The following is a 19,261-nucleotide window of genomic DNA, read 5'->3' on the forward strand; positions in this document are numbered from 1 at the left end:
CAACAAGAATCCTGCCTCAGGAAGCAGGCAAGTTTGATCTTGCTAGTTACACGGACAACAGCTATGTGCCCAAATAAAGGTCATCCGCACGCTGTTGAAATTGACTTGTTTGGCAAACATAAAAACTAACCATGGCTCACATATTTCATCTGAATGACTTTAAAAGCAAAGGAGCTGACTTGCATTTTTCTCCTTTTCCACACAATGAAAATAACTCCTTCCTGCTTCTGGGCAGGATAAAACAGGGACAGAATTTCTTACTTATTTTTAACACCTTCACATCTCCCACCCACCCCAAGAAGTCATTATAGAGCTACGACTGGTCCTTTCAGAATCAGGAAATGTTCCAACACTTGGCAGAGGAAAGATACCATAAGACTGCAAGTCTTTTTCCAAAGGCTTGAGTACACTTCAGATAAGAATCTGAAGAGATGAGAGAGCTCCAGACATTCTGAGCTTTACCTTTCACTCATTTCTGACTTGACTAATTTAGGTGCTCTCTTCAAAAAGAGGAAGAGAATGCACCCGTGTGGACAGTTCAATTCCATGGCATGCCATGTTTCAGTTTGAAAACATTTCTTTATGTTGCAAAACATTTCAGTTGGCATTTCCATGATTTGCAAGCATAATTAAAACAACCCTATAACAAACTACAGTTAAGACAAGTCAAATACTTGGGCTTGGTTTCTTTGTGTTACTGTTTTTCCTATAAATTGACATCTACTTTTATCATCATAGTTCCTCAATTCCATTCCATTCCATAGTTCCTGAATTCTCTTCTGCCTCTTTTTAATGAATCAGACTCTTTTGCCCTTACTCAGACTAAAATTTCCTGCATTCACAGAGCCCTGACAGAATCTTGCTGAAAGCTTTTGAGACACCATTTGTTTGTACCTCTGTTCAAAACAGCTTGAGCCACACTACTTCAGTCACACTCCTGGACTGCTCATGAATCTGAGAATTATTAGCACAGACTCCACACTGAAGATACTAACATGTGTGAGTGCTCAGTTCTCCCATTGGCCTCCCACCTCGTAATCCAAATAACTCAATAATTAGTGTTCTGCTTGCAGCATCAGGGGGTAGAAATACTTACAGGCTATTACAGTTAAGCAAAACAGCAGATGCAAAGACAGAGAGAGATTTTCCACAAGAGAGCTTTTCTAGTAACAAACCAGCTTGAAAGGCAGCAAGCCATTTGGAGGTCAAATGAGTTGTGTTATCCACCTTTCTGCTTCACATTTCATGCTTGTACCACCTGAGAAAGATGCCTGTTAATCTAGGATCCTAAGTCTGGTGATTTGAGTTGATCAATGAATTGTCATAATGTCTCCTGTCAGTTGCTATTTGTAGTGATTGTGCTATGAGCTCGACATGCGTTCCATTGTTCAGGCTGGTTTTGTTCTTTTATTTTCCTTGGGCTGGCTGCCTCTTGGAAACTCTACTCTGCCTACTTCCTGAGGATTAAAGCATGTCTTCTGGGCAAGGAGACACAGGGACCACCTGCAGATTCTGTTTATACATCCAGCCTTACAGCGTGATTGATCTCACAATAGGACTGCATAATGTAAACACTTCATTATTCCACTAAAGGATATGCACTGCACCACCTAAGGTCCCCTCAACCAAGAGTCAGTTTTAGATGGTTAAAATCTTCTAAGCCACACGAAAAGAAGCTAAACAAAGGAAAATCCATTCTAGTGCCATTAAATAACTCTAAGTTAAACTAATTAAATGCTGTTAAGTTGGAAACTTTACCCTACCCCTTTATTCCAGGATTTTGCTACCCAGCCCCAGCAATACGTGGGCCCATCGCTTCTGATGCATCATTCCAGGGTGCCTGATAACCACAAAAGCTAGATTACCTACTGGGCTTCATTCCCATTCTGAGACTAAAACATCACATCTTCAGCCTCAGGGAAGTCTTGACATGGGGGTCTGGAGGGAGATGATGAATCAGTTTTAGTTCTGCCCAGGACCCACCTGGAGAGAGGAATGGAAGGTGAAGGATACTACAACTCTTAACTAAACCATAGCCCAGCAAATGAGAGGGAGAACATTTCCATTCCTCTCAGAAGACAGAAAAATAAAAGCACTGATAATGTTCAATTATTTCCTACAAGAATTTATGTTGAAGTTTTCATTTGCCACACAAGAAACTGAGATAAAAGGCTAATGTCTGCACCAGGAAGGGCAATCATGATCTGCACTTCCACTAGCACTGAGCAGCTTATGTTACCACCTACACTGAGCCTTGTACCACCCCTCCCCACCTCTGCTCAGGAACAAACATCTTCTCTGGAGCGCAAGGACACGTCAAGGACAAAGTCATGACCATAACACTGCGTTACATGGGACTCTCCTTCAGCTCTTACGAGTATTTCAACATTGTTCTTGTGGTTTATTTCTCTCTGGGATTTGTTTGTTAGTTGTTTTGTTTACTTAACAGTGTTAATTAAAAACTAAAGGCACACCCAGCTAAACCAAGGAGCAGTAATCTGAGGAACTGCCCAAGTTCCTCAAGAGGGAGGAGAAGTTTACCCTGAATTTATCTAGGTAACTATAAATAATGGGAGAACAAAAAGAAAGAAAGGGGAGAAAAATAGTACAGTCCACACACAGGCTGCTTCTGAAAGCATAAGGCAAAACGATAGAATTTAATTCAGGTTTAACAAAGCAGCCCATTTTGATTAGTAAACAAGGCATGAGCATGCACAGATTGCCATTGTATCTATTCAATTGGGCATTCAGTTTCAGTACAAAAAGCAACGAAAATGTCTTGATTCAATAGAAGCCATAAGCAAGGCATGTAAGCACTTACCAAGATCAATGAAACTTAAAAAAAACCATGCATACTTACATGCTTTATAGAATCAGAGCTTAATTGTTCAGCAAATTGCAACAGTTACATGTTTATGCTAAGCAAATTATCAACTGAAATACCACTGAAATGAATTTACTTTTCTGCTTTGGCTCATACTGCAGTCCTTCAACAGGATGGTCTGTGAATCCTTATAGGGCAAAAAATGGATGCCACTGCACTCCATACTAGTATCTAGCCTCATTTTTGTGGTGGACACCTACACTGAACTCCCTAAATACTCATGTAGATCAGTAAACAGGAATAGTTTGAAATCTCAGAACTCTCAGAACCCCTGAAGTCATACTAAGTTCATTTTAATCCTAGAAGTAGGTTCTGTTGCTTATGGTTTATACTCCCAAGAAGAATAAAAGTACATTTCCTGAACTGGAAAAAATAAATAAATCAGGATCTGTTTGAAATCAACATACATAGAAACATCTATATAGCAGAAGAAAAACTGTTAACATTTGAAAGAGGACACATACTGTCATGTCATTAAACATGACACCAGCATTAGTTCAGGAAGGATTTCTACCTGAAATAGGCCTTGATTGATAAAGCAGTTTTAAAAATGCTCTGGGATAGAATTTTCTCTGTATTTCTCCCAGTAAATCTCATTGTTGGAGTCCTCTTTTTATATACAGAAGAACAGCGTACACATTTTGTCCTATCTCTACCAGCAGCTTATTAGAATAGCAGCTCCTTGCTGCGTCATTTCTTCCACTGTTTTATTCTGTGGTAAGTTTCCATTGTGAGAAAGGAAATTAAACCTGACTCTAAACCTTTGTATGCGTGATGATAATTCTTCTTTTAAATCAATGAGAGTTAAAAACTATCTAAACCAAGAGCAGGATTGATCAGCTGCTTTGCTGATTGTGATTGTTTGTTGTTTTTTTATTGCTTACAAATCCCATGAAAATATGAAATCCTGACTTTTTCACAGCAGACTTCCTCACTAGGTCAGACCTGCTCCTGTTATATTGAATGCAACTATTAACTCACCCAGTTGCTGCTTTATTGCTGCAGGAATAAGGTGTTCTCTCTAGAGCCCTGCTGGCACTGTTCACACCCGGAGCAAGAACATTAGCTCTCCTTAAAAACTTTGCTAGCACCATCCTGCACAGGAGGACATGCTTTACAGCTAAGAAGGCACTCTTGGCGCCTGCAGAAAATATGAAGACAGCTGTCAGAAAGGCAAGGCCCCAGCAGGTGTACCTTTTCAGGTCCTTCCACCTCTCTGGGCTTTGCCTGAATCAGCTTCAAGCTGGTGGGTAAACACTTTGGTACCACACAGGAGCCTGACAAGATCGTGCTTCACTCTTATCCTAAATGCAATCAGAAATCTTTTGCACAATAGAAATCACTCACAGGGAATAGGTCTGTGAAGCCTAATAGAGATTTATTTATTTTTAAGAGTTGCATAGCTATAATTCAATTCATTCTGACTAATGTGTCCAGACTTGTTCTTCATGGTCTGTTCTGATGCCCAGCTTTTATTTTAAACCACTTTCCCTTTAAAAACTTTCCCAAAAACTTTTCCAAAAAAAACCATTTTTGGGCTTGTTTTGCAATCCTAAAGCAGATAAATCCTGATTTATGCTCTCCCCTATATTTGCAGGAACAGAGAGGAGAAAAAAAAAATAGTTGTGTATCAGACAAAAATCTTTGCTTATCACTTTTCCCTCTTTCTCCTGAGGGTGCAGCTCTGGCTAGCAGAGCTATTTCTCTCAGCCCTGTATCACACATGGCAGGAGGAGCTGAGCTGCCACGTTGGCAGCCTCCACCAGAGCAGCGTCCTCTTTACAACTCACATCTGGAGCAGCAACTGGAAATCAGACCCTGTGGGACATCAGCATCATTAAAGATGAAGCTAAGCTACAGGTTTAGAATCAGAATCTGAGTACATTTCCAAACTGAAGAACCATGGACTCATTTCATCGTTTTATAGAAACAAAAAGCCATGAGGTTTTGATCTGCATCAAAAAACTCAGGCATGTTCAGAGCCTGGCTTTGGTCTGGGCCCCGTGCCTGCCTGTAACAGCTGGTTATAAAGTGATTACTCAGCATCACTTCTCCTGTTCATTCATTTTGCAGCCTCTGTACTATTTGTGTGCTGTCATGTATTCTTGGCCTCCTTTACCTGTGTTTGTCCATAACTGAGTAAAGCAAAACACTTTTTTTGCTTTCAAACAGGGGAGACAAGATGCTGGATGGCAGGAGCACAGAGGGGAATCACCTCTAACTTTTCAGTTCCCCATTTCTGGCACCCAGGGAGCCACTAAACATAGAGGGTTTGCACAGAAACAGCACTCTTCAGTTATTTGCAGTGAGCTGCTACTGGTATGTACCATGCAGAGTTTTTCTTTGTTGGTGCTACTGCTTTATAGTGTTCAAAAATAACCCAAACAGGTTAGGTAGTAACCGAGATATTATCTGAGTAAATTTTACCTCAGGGGATTCCTTCAGAGTCAAAAATGTTTTAGTCTGTCTGCACGAATGTGGCCCCAAGGAAGATTTTACAAGAAAACAAGTTGAACAGCACCAAAAAAGCAGGCAAATACCAAAAGGGGGGGGAAGTAACAGAAAGAGGGAAAAAAAAAAGTGACACATTTTAGTAGTTATGGGTTTTAATACCTTGGTATTGATATTTGTCTTTGAAAAAAAAAAAAAAAAGTACATCAGGCTTTTGCAAAATGACAGCTTGCTTGTTTTGGTTTGGTAAGGAGCAGAGGCAGGCCCAAACAAAAATCCCAGATCCAAACACCATTTGTGGTGGGAAGAGTCAAACTCCCAGAGTACAAGCACTCCTTTAATTCCAGTACTTTACAATCCAAATCCTCCCGTGTCTCTGGATTACACTGCTGGGCATTTTCTGACCATAAAGCCAATTTAATTTTCTAGGGCACGGATGATTTTACAGTGCTTTTGAGTTGATGTAGAGGATTTTACACTGCTTTCTTCTTCCACTGCCAATTTAATAAGAAAAATAACTTAAGCCAGAGGTGTATATGTCCCTTGGTAACCTTGATCTGCATATATAGCCTCTTGTGTTCACAGCAACCTACTTTAAGGTAGAAGAGAGCTCACTTTCTTCCTGTGCCTGAACCATCTCTTTTTCACTGCTGTAGATCCCTGCTTCTTCCCTTACAATAAGACCAAAGCTTTAGGACTCTCATATAAACACAAATTTATGGGCTCTCATACTTCAGTGCTTGAAATCCAGATTAGAATAGTACTGAATTACCCAACTCTACCGCTTTATAGAAGTAGAATCAAACATGGAGCCTGTCTGTGAACCCGGATGCAATATTACACCACCATGCGTGGATTACATTATACACAGCCTATGCGGTAAAAGAATTAACTTGGTGTATGGCAGCTGCTGTTCTCCTAACAGAACAAAATAAATGCAAACAAAGGAAGAACACATCTTGGTCAGGCCCCCTTCATATCTTCTCTTCACATGCATGCTGTTAATTACCAGTATTTTTATCCTCACCTGTGTATTTGCACAGATGCTTACAGGCAGGCAGATGATTTTATGTCTGTCTGTTCAGATGTAACTTATATGATACTATATTGCACATAAATTTCAAATGCCTTTAATACATATTACATACATGTAACTTGTTTATATGTGTTCAATTGTGCTATATTTAAACATAACTATATGTGCCACACAAAAAACAGTTTGCCAGATATCTTAGTGTCTCTCATAGGTTTCAGAACACAGCAACTCAAAGGGGAGAAATGAAAGGAAACCTGTTTTAGTGTAAATCCTCCCACCTCTTACTAAACAACCATGGCAGATGGAAAAAGTCATGGGATTCAGATTACAGGCAACACAATTCTGGTTGCACTAATTTCATTGTACAGCTCATGTTAACTCTACCTATTTATCGTGCACAAGGTACACCAGCTCTTGCAAGAAGCACCTGGACTAAATAAGCCAATGACACTAGAGAGACACCAAGAGAAATTCAACATATGACATTGTCAGAATTAGTTATGACTGCAATTTGAGGACAGAAAGTACTGAATTTTTTTTTGTTCTCTCACTCACTGAGCAAACTGAAAGGAATATCAGTTAGAAATCTCATTCTTTACTGCATTTGTCCAAAACACCATTTTCAGTGGAACTGCACCAAAGCTTCAGACTTCCTCCCTGACCCTATTTTGATCAGCAGCAGTCACAGCCTATGAACAGGACCATCTCCTCTGCAATTGGGATATTAGCACAACATAGAACATCAGTCCAAAATGTTGCAGGGAAGTGCTCTAAATATCCCCATTGTATAGGCAAGGAAATAAAGTCTACAGTTACAAAATGCTTTGCCATGAGGCCAGGAGATGTAAAGATAAAAAGAAAAAAAAGGTCACATCACTACCTTAAGTTGAGATTTTCTGGTGCTAATAAGATCAGTGGATTACTCTGCTACTGAAGAGGAACTGCCTTCAAGGGAGCCCCAAAAGTTATATGTGTTATTCCAGTGCCCCAAAGTGGAGTCATTTCCTGGATGTACTTTTTTAAGTCTGTTCCTAAAGGCCTACAAATATCTTCCATGAGCAAACCTGTACCAATACATCAGTAGAGTTTCTTCTTTATGGCAAGTACACTTACAAACATTGCATTCACTTTGGTTTCTAGCATTCATCCTAAAGACAGTTGTCCTTACGAGGTCTGGCTTTGTGTCCCTTCCAAACATGGCAAATAATAAATTTATGAGAAGTGAATGAGACCAAAAGTAGAAAAACAACCCAGCTCTGTGAACTACAGGAATGAATTTCCTCATTGTCTAAAAATGTTCTTACCCTTTTACTCTTGAACTTCACCCATCAGTCATTCTTGTCTCTGAGGAATAATTTGTCTGAGAATTTTCATGTATCAAGGAGTGCATGTTCTTGTTATTTTTATTTTTTTTAAGGTACCTGTAGGATGATGAATTCTCAGCTGTTTACCTGGGTTTCATAGTAGTAAGAACAGAGCCATAGTTGCAGAGGGCAATGAATATGGGCTACTGCCCATGAGTGTGTTCATTGTCTTGTTCTTTTACGACTGGCCCGTTTTTTGGTTTGTTCTTTTTGTTTGTTTGTTTTTGTTTCCAGAGGAAAACATCCTGAAACAACCCCATGTTGCCCAGATGTGACACACAGACTGCTTCTCCAGTGGTACTGGAGATACTTTAGAATTTCATTAGGGAAAATAATAGCAACTGGGCTTGAATTTCAAGTTAGCATCTACTCCTCTTCTGTGATGCTAACTGCAGAAGTAAGAGCACTAAAATGCATCAGTGCTTCCCCATTTGTAGCAGGTTGCTTGGTGTGAATTACAGACACGCTCTCAGAGACACAGGCTAGCCTGAGGATTACAGCAACTTGTTGAAAGCTGCTGAAAAGCAGAACACTATTACTTCTTCAGAGTGGGAAGTTGCAATGGACTCTCCATTCTACTAAGAGAGAAAACTTAGAGACACAGTCTCCAGGATGGGATTCAATCTTTGAGCTAAAGAGTCCAGAAAGAATATCTTAGCCCCTACTTTTTTGGCTCCAGACTTCATCTGTAACTGCAGTAATACTTAAAAGTGATAGAAAGCCTCAAATGTTTGGGTCCTCCAAACAACTTTTGGGATCAGCTCCCACAAAAGCTGTCTGCCAAAATCTTATCTCTGCTTCCAGATCCAATGAGAGAGATAGCATGGGTCCTTCTGACACATAACTCTTTCAGGCTCCAGTAGCAGGGGATGATAGTATCAATGCTCAGGCCTCACAGCCAGGGCTCCATGAAGGCAGAGCTTCCTAAGCTGATTTGAAATAGCATACAGTTGTCATCAAGGTGAGCTGTCAGGCAGCAGAGTCAGCAGGCAAACAAGGCCTTTTGTATTTGCAAAGCCTCATGTGTGAACTGTTTCATTCATCTGGGATGAAGTTAAATAGGTGATGGCTTATGTTTGAAATATGTCCAAGGTGGTTTACCTGAATAGTATTCATGTCAACAGAGTTTTATCACCTTTAAATTGTTTTTGTTTTATTTGCCTACTCATAAACCATTCCAAGGAATGTTTATGGTTTATTTAAAGCCTGGTGGTATTGGGACAAGTTGCATAGGCCTGCTATTTTTTGCATTTCTTCAATCATCTTAACCTACTGCACAGAATCAAGGTCTGCCTATGTTTGACCAACAGCAACAGGAAAAACCTTTTCTCCAGTGTCTGACTTAGACAGCTCTAAGGCCTGTAAATGCCTTATCTTGAACTTGTTTGTTTTTGCAAAAGACACAGCCTGACAAAGCAAGCATGAATGATTTTACTGGCTCCCCCTTTGGATCTGACATTTTTGAGCCAGTGTTTACTGCAGGTGACATTATTCAGAAAATATTTAGAATTTTTTTTCTGTTGCCACTGAATCTAGCTCAAGAGAGGTGTTCAAATGCAGTGTATCTCTTGGAAAATGGCTTGTGTCACAGTCTTGATTTGGTAATTTCTGCACTTGTTGAGTTCAGCACCATCTTGAAAGTTGTGTTCATCACATGTTTATCAGGTTCCTCAGCCTCAGAGGAACACAAAAACTCTGACACATGTTTCCCACTTCCCCATGCCAATGGCATCTTTTCAGTCTTTTATGCCTCCTTCCTATTTTTCAACTTCATATTGGATTGTATATTTCAGGAAAATACATCAAAGTCTATAAGATCAACATCAGTAAAGTGTTCTTTACCCAGATGAAAAAAGCTGTAGGATCCCATTTATTGCTCCTTGCTTTTATTTATTTATTTATGTATTTAAAATTCAAAGGCTGCCTTAATCCTTTTGGCAATGACATAAGCCTGTGAAGGCTTTTAAAGCAACTTTCCTGCTGATCTGAAATCCTCCGCTGATTCACGTTTTCCAGGACATATCCATTTTCAGGACACCAGGCCCCTTTTGTAAGCATGACCAAGCACTTCTTGTTCCTACACGCTTCCATTTGCATTTGCTTGCATTAGAGTGCATGGTATTAGAAAAGGGGTTCCAGAAGAGATCTTGGTTACTCTACACAGCTTGTCCTCATTAATATGAAGCCACAGCTTCATGTTCTACACTACGCACTCACAGATTGCATAACTTAGTTTGTTTCTCTATTAGACTGTATATCTAGGCCAGCAAAGGCCTCTGTTACACTAGACCACCAGCTCCATTGTCTCTACAAAATCAAGCTACACTCCACTGTCATTCTGACTCAAGGAGGAATGAACTCTGGGCTTAATGCCTGTGTGCAGGGGAACTTGTTTACTAGGAGTGGAGACTCTTTCACACGTCATGCATATTTTACATATACATCACGATGGAACAGAACAGTCTCATGCAGTCACTCCCAACAAGCATCACTCTTCTCTCACTGGTGTGTTTGCGTGAGCATCATTTTAGTTTCAAAGGGTCATTATAAACACAGAAGGAAGTTTTGAAACACTCCTCGTCACTGAACTTCTGTGCCAGATTGATGGTACTCTCAGTGGCTTTGAAACAGAAGCACTGAAAACTGTAGAAGGTTGGGCCATACCCATCCGCAACCATACAGTGACTGCCACCTCAATTCTGGTTCCTGGGCTCTGCCATTGTGTCCTGCTGCTCTGCAGAGAACACTCATGGAAACATGACAGCTAAGAAAAATTCAATTTGAAATAACCCAATCCTGAACCAAAGTTTTCAAATTTTGGAAAATAGTTTAAATACTGGTAATTTTCCCCTCTTGGAAAACTCATTGAGAACTGTCCCATTGTGTATCAGGAGAAATTAATAGCGTCTCACAGAAGAAGCTATGCACTCCAGTTATGGTTACTGCTTCTCTGTGCCAATTGCTATACACATCTCAGACAGTCTCTCCTATCCTTAGAGTGCGTCAATTCACATCATCTTTGGACACAAAAGTAAGTTTAAAGGTATTAGAAAGAAGAGTTTTCAGGATCTCAATGTATTATTTTATTTTAAACAAGCCAACTCCATTATGAAAAAAATCCAGTTCTAAGTGGTTTTTGTCAATGGTGGGAGTTAGCAGGGAAGACAAGGAGCTCAGTTTTAGCCAGGTTAAACAATAACTTGCTACTATTTGTGGCTAGCTCCCAGAAGAAATTAACTCATGGTTAGTTAAATAATAGTTTTATTAAAACAATAATCAGATCAAATAACTGAAATGTATGTGCGGGAAGTCTTTCAAAATACTCAGGTCCTGCAAAAAAGTTAGATCAAGAAAATGTCTTTTAAACGACTGATCCCTGAAGTAACTGAAGCTTATAGAAATTGGACGCCATAAAAAAAAGTTTTTAAACCTTAATCCCAACATTCTCTCATAAGAATAACAGAGTTCTCTACTTTCAGTGTTTTCTCTTTGTGCAGATGTTTTTGTTCCCTTTCTACAGCAGAAAAATAACCTTTTTTTTTCTGCTACCACAGCTCTTTTAATCTTTCATTCCTAAAAAGAGAAATAAATGAAAGATCTAAGCTGTGTGGTTTCACATCCCCCAGTTGAGTTGCCCAGTGAATGAAGCAAGTAACTTACAACAGGAATGCTGACTGAAGGACAACCAGAACAACCCTTTAGGTGACCCACAAAGCACAGACAACCACAGAAATGCATCTCTGAGACCCACCACAGGTTCAGCTTGACACTTGCCCCACAGTGGGACTTTTCTATCTCACCATGGAAAATTTAATCTCACCACAAAACAGGTAGATCTGGCACTGAAGGACATGGTTAGTAGGCACGGTGGTGATGGATTGACGGCTTGACTAGATTATCTTAGTGGTCTTTCCCAACCTTAATGATTCAATGATTCACTAACTACTTTTGCATATTCTCATATCTGCAGGACCTGAGGAGAGCAAGTTCAATTTCAAGTGATTTTAATGCATCTGGATCATGAGACTGGTTGGAGAAAGCCACTGCATGTCATTTGGAACACTGTCACTGGTTTGGTGACTGCAGAGTCAGGTCTATGGTGAAATAACTTTGAACCAGAACTACCAGCGTTGCTATAAGATTGCAGCGTCTGGTTCAGACTGTGCCTGAAAAGGGCCACATCATTGCTTCACAGAGTTCAAGGAGAGTGCACAAAGGCAAGGTGCCCACAGGCGGTATTTGTCCCCTAATCTTTGCACTTCTGATCCATGGAAGTAATTGCGTGGTAGATGTTTTGTGACTACTGGAGTTTGAGAAGGCAGCTCCAGGTGCTGAGAGTTGTTTATATAATCCATAGCGCAAATGGATGCTGTCAGCAAAGCAACATGTATTCAAAGAAAGCAGTGACATAAAGAAAGTCTGTTTTCCTCAAAACTGAGAATGAGTTATCTCAAGTGTAAATACATGCACACACTTGTGGCTGATACCCATTTAAAAGTGCATTGCTGCCCCTAACCTGTGCTTGAATCTATCAGTTTACATTACATTCAGGTAGTGGTGAATACTGCCTTTTGGGTGGGTGCAGAGCACTTTTGATGAAGGGCAGGTAAAAACTTGCTTTGTCTTGTAACCAAGATACAAGTATTTACCTGTAAGAGCCCTGCATATTAAGGCCCACGCATTTACCCTGCAACACAACATGGAATTTTAATGAATTCACGGACTCTGAAGGCCCCCACCCAAATCTTCTCAAACAACTGAAATCCTTTGCATTCCTCTCAACTACATCTACTCTACGTCCAATATCAGCAGATTAGACTGGGAACAGACGTATTAAACAGATAATATGGCAGACTTTTCCAGATGCCATCTAAACCAAAGCTGATAAAGTAATTTCTCTCTTAAAGCACAAAAGGATCAGAAAATAGCAGTTATCCACTCCTATTTGGAGTTTTAATAACTTGTAATGCGTTGAGATATTCAGCATCACAAGCCAGGCCTAAATACTTTAATTTTCCTATTTGAGAAACGACATTTGCTCAAACACAAAGTGTCTGTGGTGAACAGAATCAGTTGCTTATCTAACAGAAAAATCACAAACAGCAGTGAAGTAGAGCTTTGCAGAACCTCACACAGATTAACCATGCTGCACATCATCCCCATTCAAGGGGAAGAAGTGTACATGGACACTAACTGCCAGCACATAGCAAAATCCATTTCTCCAATCGGTGCTGGAAACTCTCAGGTATAAAGCATTGTCTCTTCCCTAGGGGTAGGGACTGTGCTGCCTGGAGAGAAAGATGGAGGCAGATAGTTTCTATTTCAGTGTCTAAAAATGTGATAAAATACCCTAGGTACAAAAATCTTCCACATTATCTTGACAGCTGCTCCTGGAAAAGAAAACCAAGCATCTGTGCTTTGGAAAGAAGAGAGAACAGCAAAGAGTAATAGCATGGCAGCTAAGACAGAGAGAAGGACAGAGGATCCAAACTGAAAGCTGTTCAATCCTCATCTACCTCTAGCTGGAGCCCAAGGTATTTTTCTCCACAGGCAACAGCAGTTATTCTTATTCCAAGATCATCCCAGGGAACTGGTTCAGACAGTACCACAGCAGATAACAGTATTTCAATTAGGATGAGACTTGAGATTTCAAAGCAGACTTCTTTGAAATACAACTTGCCAGTTGTATTTCTATTGTCAAAATGAGACTTTGGATTAAGAAGCACTGGACAGCTCTTACTGTACGAGTAGCTAAAAGAGAGGAAGTGCAGTTCCACAGCTAGAAATACTGTGTTTTTAGAAGTAGTGATAAGGTTTACCCAGATAATGCTAGATCTACCCTTTTTCCATTTTTTTTTCCTCACTTTTTCTGTTTGTTTTTGCTTTTATCTACACAGCTGGAAGACCTTTTGCTGTTTGTTTTAATTTCCTCTGCAGAGTAAAACTCTTGACTTGTGCAAATTCTCATTTTGTTCATACATTTCCTGACTTCTTACATGTGGCTTTCTATGCTGATCTGTTCCTTTTTCTATCCCTTATTCAGTCAAGTCTGGTAACTTTTCTTCCATGCATTTGCCTTTGCCACATGTATCTGCTCCAGACATTTTTTGCACCTTTGTCCCAAAGAAGGGACAGCTTCCCTTTAAAATCCAATTCTCTTGAGCACTTCAGTCTCTGGCTAGTTTCCTAAACATGTCAAATGCTATCCATCTGGAACTGAGAAGCTTGGCTATAGATCTGCACTTGTTTATCGTTCATTTTAATTGAAACTGAAATCCCTCAAATCCAGGTTATTTTCTACTTTATTATACAACTTAACAGTGTCGGATCTAAACCAGTATTACCTCTTTCTTTTTCAGTGACTGAAAGGAACTCCAGTGGTTTCTGCATTCAGAAATATCTGAATTTATCTGTCTGCTCACCTGTGTAATCCATGAAGTCAAAGCCTCCCGTAATGACAGACCTCTAACAACAATAGTGAGATCTGTATCTACCAAATCCAATTCTCGAGGTCATTGGCAGAAACACCACACTGCCTCAGCAATCATACTTCCCAACATGTGTTTGGCTCTATTAGGCTGGTTATTTAACTCATATTATCTCTCCTTATTTATCTCATTAAAGGCTTATGTATGGTAACATTGCACTGTTTACCTTCTATCGTTCATAAGAGAGGTTTGCTTCTTCTGAACCATGCTCCTTGCCATGGCTTCTCTCCTTCCCATCCTCCCATTCAGTAACTGTTTCCAGATCTACAGATCTTACTCAGCCCCATGCCCCCTATCTCCTTTGTCATTCTTAGACATTCACTCGAAAATACCCCCATCATTTCCAGGTGAAAACAAAGTGCTGCGTTTTACTTTTCTGGGACCAACGTTCAGTAATATGCCATGCCTGGCTAGTTTCTGTGAAGTACTCTTCATTCATAATGTGCTTCCTGCAACCTTCTTATTTACGTCCACTGCTGTTTGGCTGTTTCTGATGTGCCTCTGATCATCCTCTTCATCCCTCATTAAAGTTTCCAGATTAACATAAAGAAATAAGTAAAAGAGTCTTCCTCCTCCCCCAGGTACCACATGTTTAATTCCATATCTGTAGACACTTTTTCTGTCTCTCTGGATCCTGACTATTCAAGCTTACTTCTCAATTCGTAACAAGCTTAGCTCCTCCATACAGCTAACAGAGATTTCAGCTATGGTCAAGGGAAGCAATCAGCCTCATACCCCCAGGTGCAGAGCCAACTCCGAATATGGAGTCCATGAATTGATTCTGCCGCTGCAAACAACTTAATTTGGCCACATTATATTTGTTTCATGCACTTACTTTACAAAAGTATCGTTACTAGTCCAACCTCTGCTCTCCACCTTACCCTCTTCCTTAGTATTTCAAGGTATTAACATTCTGAAAGACAAATATTCAAAAAAGAGGAATTCCTTTGCATTGAGACATGACAGATGTAGTGCAGGTTGCTCAGGAAATCTTCACAGCAGGATGATATTCCTTACACAACGCCCTTAAGCTATAATCTTCCTTATTCCTACTTTAAATCAAACATGAAAGTACTCAAACTCTATCCACTTTCTCCCTTTAACACAAATAAAAATAACTGTGGTTGGCAAACAGGTTGTCTATTCTCATTCTCTCCTGCTTGCTGGAATTTCACCTTGCAGGAGCTCATGCAAACCGTTTTTTATTGGCTTTGGTTAGCATAAGTTCAAATAAACTCAACACTCAAAGCCAAACTTTCAAAAGGTGTCATATATTTTGCCTCCTTTGAACTCAAGGATTTTGCAGGCTTTCCCTGTAGATCTGCCAAGGTTAGCAAAGTTCAGAGAACCTAGCCCAAATTGCAAGGTTGCAATAAAACCCGAAATGGAGATTCATTTAGTTTGAACATTTATGACAATTGTTTTACACACCTATCCGCTTGGTTCTTCTGACACCTCAAAGAAAAGGGACAGGAGTGAATTTTCTTGTATTGTCACATGTCAAGGATTACATGTTACACCACTGTTATTGTCCTATCTGTCACTTCTTCTGCTTTATAAGAAACTGGTGCTGGTTTGCAATGAGCCACAACTCAAACTCTGAACTCCAGTTCTTTGAATTCCCCAGTGTGACTCAGTTTCATACCGGCTCTAACAACATTGTTTCCAACATGGGGCCAACCTCTCTTTCCATTTCCAAAGCCATATTAAAACATGATACCTTGCTTGTGTGTCTGGCCTCACCATCTACTGACATCATTCAAGAGATCAGTCACCTCATAAAATTACATCACGATCAAATTCCTTTTCCATACCAAATCAACTGATTACAATGCCCTTGGACCACCAGATGGGAAGTCAGTGATGAGTGGGGTGCATATGTGTATCTATATAGACAAAAAGAAAAAAAGAGAGAGAAAACTAGTTTTCTTTCTAGATCATGTTCAACCTCTGGCTCTCAATAAAGCATTCATAACTATAAGCCTTGCTAAGAATGCATAAATAGTGTAGGCATTTCTTCCATGTTCTCTCCTTCCTGCAACCACTGGTCATCTTTACCCACAGTACATATACACAACCACATAGTGAATGAAAGAATGGGAACATCTGGACTTGGCATGTGATGTACTTCCATTAATAAGCTGTCATAAATTAATTCTATTCTTTAGTCTGCCCTTTTATCAGTTACTACAAAAATACCACTCCAGTAAATATATTTATTTAAAAAGGAAAACAAGCAAGCAAGAAAGAAAGAAAGAAAGAAAAAGAAGGAAAGAAACAAAGAAGGAAAGAAACAAAGAAAGAAAGCTGCAAAAGCTGTGATACATGAGTGCTTATGTGCTTTTTTGACATACACACAGGCATTTCAGACACACTGTTACTGACAATTAGACAATCACAAGGACCACATGTTTGCTTTGTGTCTGTTTCCACCAGTGACAGACACAACAGCTTAATTCTATGAGGGAACAAAGGAACAAGCTTCAGCTCTTCAATCTGTGCACTGCAGCCTTGGTAAAACTGAAGCTAGAAAGCCTAGAGAATCTACATGCTGCTGCTGGTGTCCCAATTTCCAGGTGGCATCTCTGGTACACCGCAGGTTCACTTTGCCCTCTGTACCATTTAACAAGAGCAGACAAACACTTTAAAGGAGGACAAGAACCCATCAAGGCGAATGAAATCTCAGACCACTGCTACTGACATACTCGCTAATCTTCTACAAGTTGAGGTGGGTGAGGAGCAAAAACAGAGAAGGAACAAACACTCCCCCTTGCAATATATTTTCAGATCTTAAGCCTCTTGTGTTTACAAGAGTTGCAGCCCTTAGTTAGGCTCTTAAATATGGATCTACGTGGATTAATAATGTAGAAATCCTCTGTAAAAGGTGCACTGACTCTGCCAATCCAGTGACCTCCAAACCCCTTCTGTAAGACATTCTCTCTCTCTTCACAAATCAGTGCAATCTGCTCCTGGGCGTCTGCTCTCTTTCTCTCTCTCTCTAATGTGATTAAATAAGCTCCCTGTCTCTCCAGGCTTGTGCAACCACCTCTCGCTTAGTCACCTAAGCGCTGTACAACACCCCAGAGGAGTGGAGTCAGCTGAAACAGGAGCATTCCCAGCTCTGACATGTAAAGTACTTGCACTCAGTGCTAAATAAACTTGGAAAAATGTTCACAATGCAGCTGTGTGCACAAGATGCTGCAACCGCAGGGCAAGAATAATTATACACAAACAAGATACTTGGGATTTATGTTCCCCTCAAATAAAAATGTGCACTACTCATGCCAATCTCAGCACTTCATGGTATGCCTGCAATCTGAAGCTGAGGAACAGATCCTCTGTTAGGGTTAGCAGATCAGATACTATCACTGCTTTATTTTCCAATAAACTTTACAGGCTTTCTAAGCATTGTTGGTGCACACCAATACCCCTTTCCCCATAGGAGGCTGAAGACTCCTGGGAGGTCCTTTTAAATGCTCTCTTATGTTAATGGAATTACTTTCTACAATTTTTAAACCAGTGTATGTTGGAGATTCCTCTTCAGAAGTTGCAGGGTTAAATCTGAATCCCACAGGAATGCCAGACCAAAAGAAAAATGAAAAAGACTCAGGAAACAGGAACAAGCATCCCTCTGCCACTCTAAGCAAAGGTTTATCTATCTTACTGTTTAAATTCTCCTGTGAAGGAGAGAACCAACTATTTGTGCAAGAAGCCTGTTACTATGCTCAAGCACCTCTCAGAAGACTATTTCTCCTAACAGCTAATATCAGTTTACTTTGTTCCTAACAAAGTCAGTTTCTCCTTACCTTTCCTCTATTAATTCAGCTGAGGGTTGATCATCGTCCTCTCCATAACTTCCTAAATACAGTCATATTTTTTATCTTTTTTCTGTGAATAATGTAAAGCCAGTTCCCAGACCCGCTGCATTTTCAAAACCTCTAAATGTTCTTGCCTTTCTCCTCTGGATCTGCAACTGTTTTCAAGTACAGCATCAACAGGCAATGCCAAAATACAGGAAGAAATCTTGGCTGCAATGTGCCTGATACTTCTCAGCAAACATTCTCCTGAGGCAGACTCAGCAATCACTCTTATAGTGAACATGTGTAGACTCCCATATTATAACTTCATTTGAAAGAAAGAAAGAAAGAAAGAAAGAAAGAAAGAAAGAAAGAAAGAAAGAAAGAAAGAAAGAAAGAAAGAAAGAAAGAAAGAAAGAAAGAAAGAAAGAAAGAAAGAAAGAAAGAAAGAAAGAAAGAAAGAAAGAAAGAAAGAAGGAAAGAAGGAAAGAAGGAAAGAAGGAAAGAAGGAAAGAAGGAAAGAAGGAAAGAAGGAAAGAAGGAAAGAAGGAAAGAAGGAAAGAAGGAAAGAAGGAAAGAAGGAAAGAAAGAAGGAAAGAAGGAAAGAAAGAAAGAAAGAAAGAAAGAAAGAAAGAAAGAAAGAAAGAAAGAAAGAAAGAAAGAAAGAAAGAAAGAAAGAAAGAAAGAAAGAAAGAAAGAAAAAGAAAATCAAGAGACTTCCTTAAAATTGCTTTCATATCTACTTAGCTCTGTGTTTTATACAACCTGAAATGGCATGGCTTGCTCATAGAGTTGAAAGGAGGCACTATAAGTTATGTTGAAGTTGCTACAAACAAGGAAAACTCAACAAACCACTTTCAGGAGTACTTCAGTAAAGTAATTGTTCTCTGACTGGAATGCATGTTATACCATGCTAGACCCGCTTCACATTTCGCCCCAAGGAGTTAGCAAGCTGGGTGGGAGACTGATGGGCATTCCCACCAGCCCATCAGGCTGGACAAGCTGCAAGAGCAAGCAGTCAGTCTGATAATTTTGTCTTCCCTTTCTCAACCGCAACAAGGAGGAATAGGTTGATTCAGGTTTCAACCTTTATACTTAGGTCAAGTTCAGTTAAAACTGTAAGTGAAAAAGGTTCAAAAGTTCACTATTTTCTTAGCCAAATAATGAAAATGGAATTTGCATTCCTCTGCTTAAAGACTTGGACAGAGTGAAAAGCCAGTCTATGCAAGAGGTACATAAGC

The sequence above is a fragment of the Coturnix japonica genome, chromosome 2 (genome assembly GCF_054131305.1).
Source record: "Coturnix japonica strain WE chromosome 2, WE-NBRP24, whole genome shotgun sequence".
In the NCBI taxonomy this organism is placed as follows: Eukaryota; Metazoa; Chordata; class Aves; order Galliformes; family Phasianidae; genus Coturnix; species Coturnix japonica.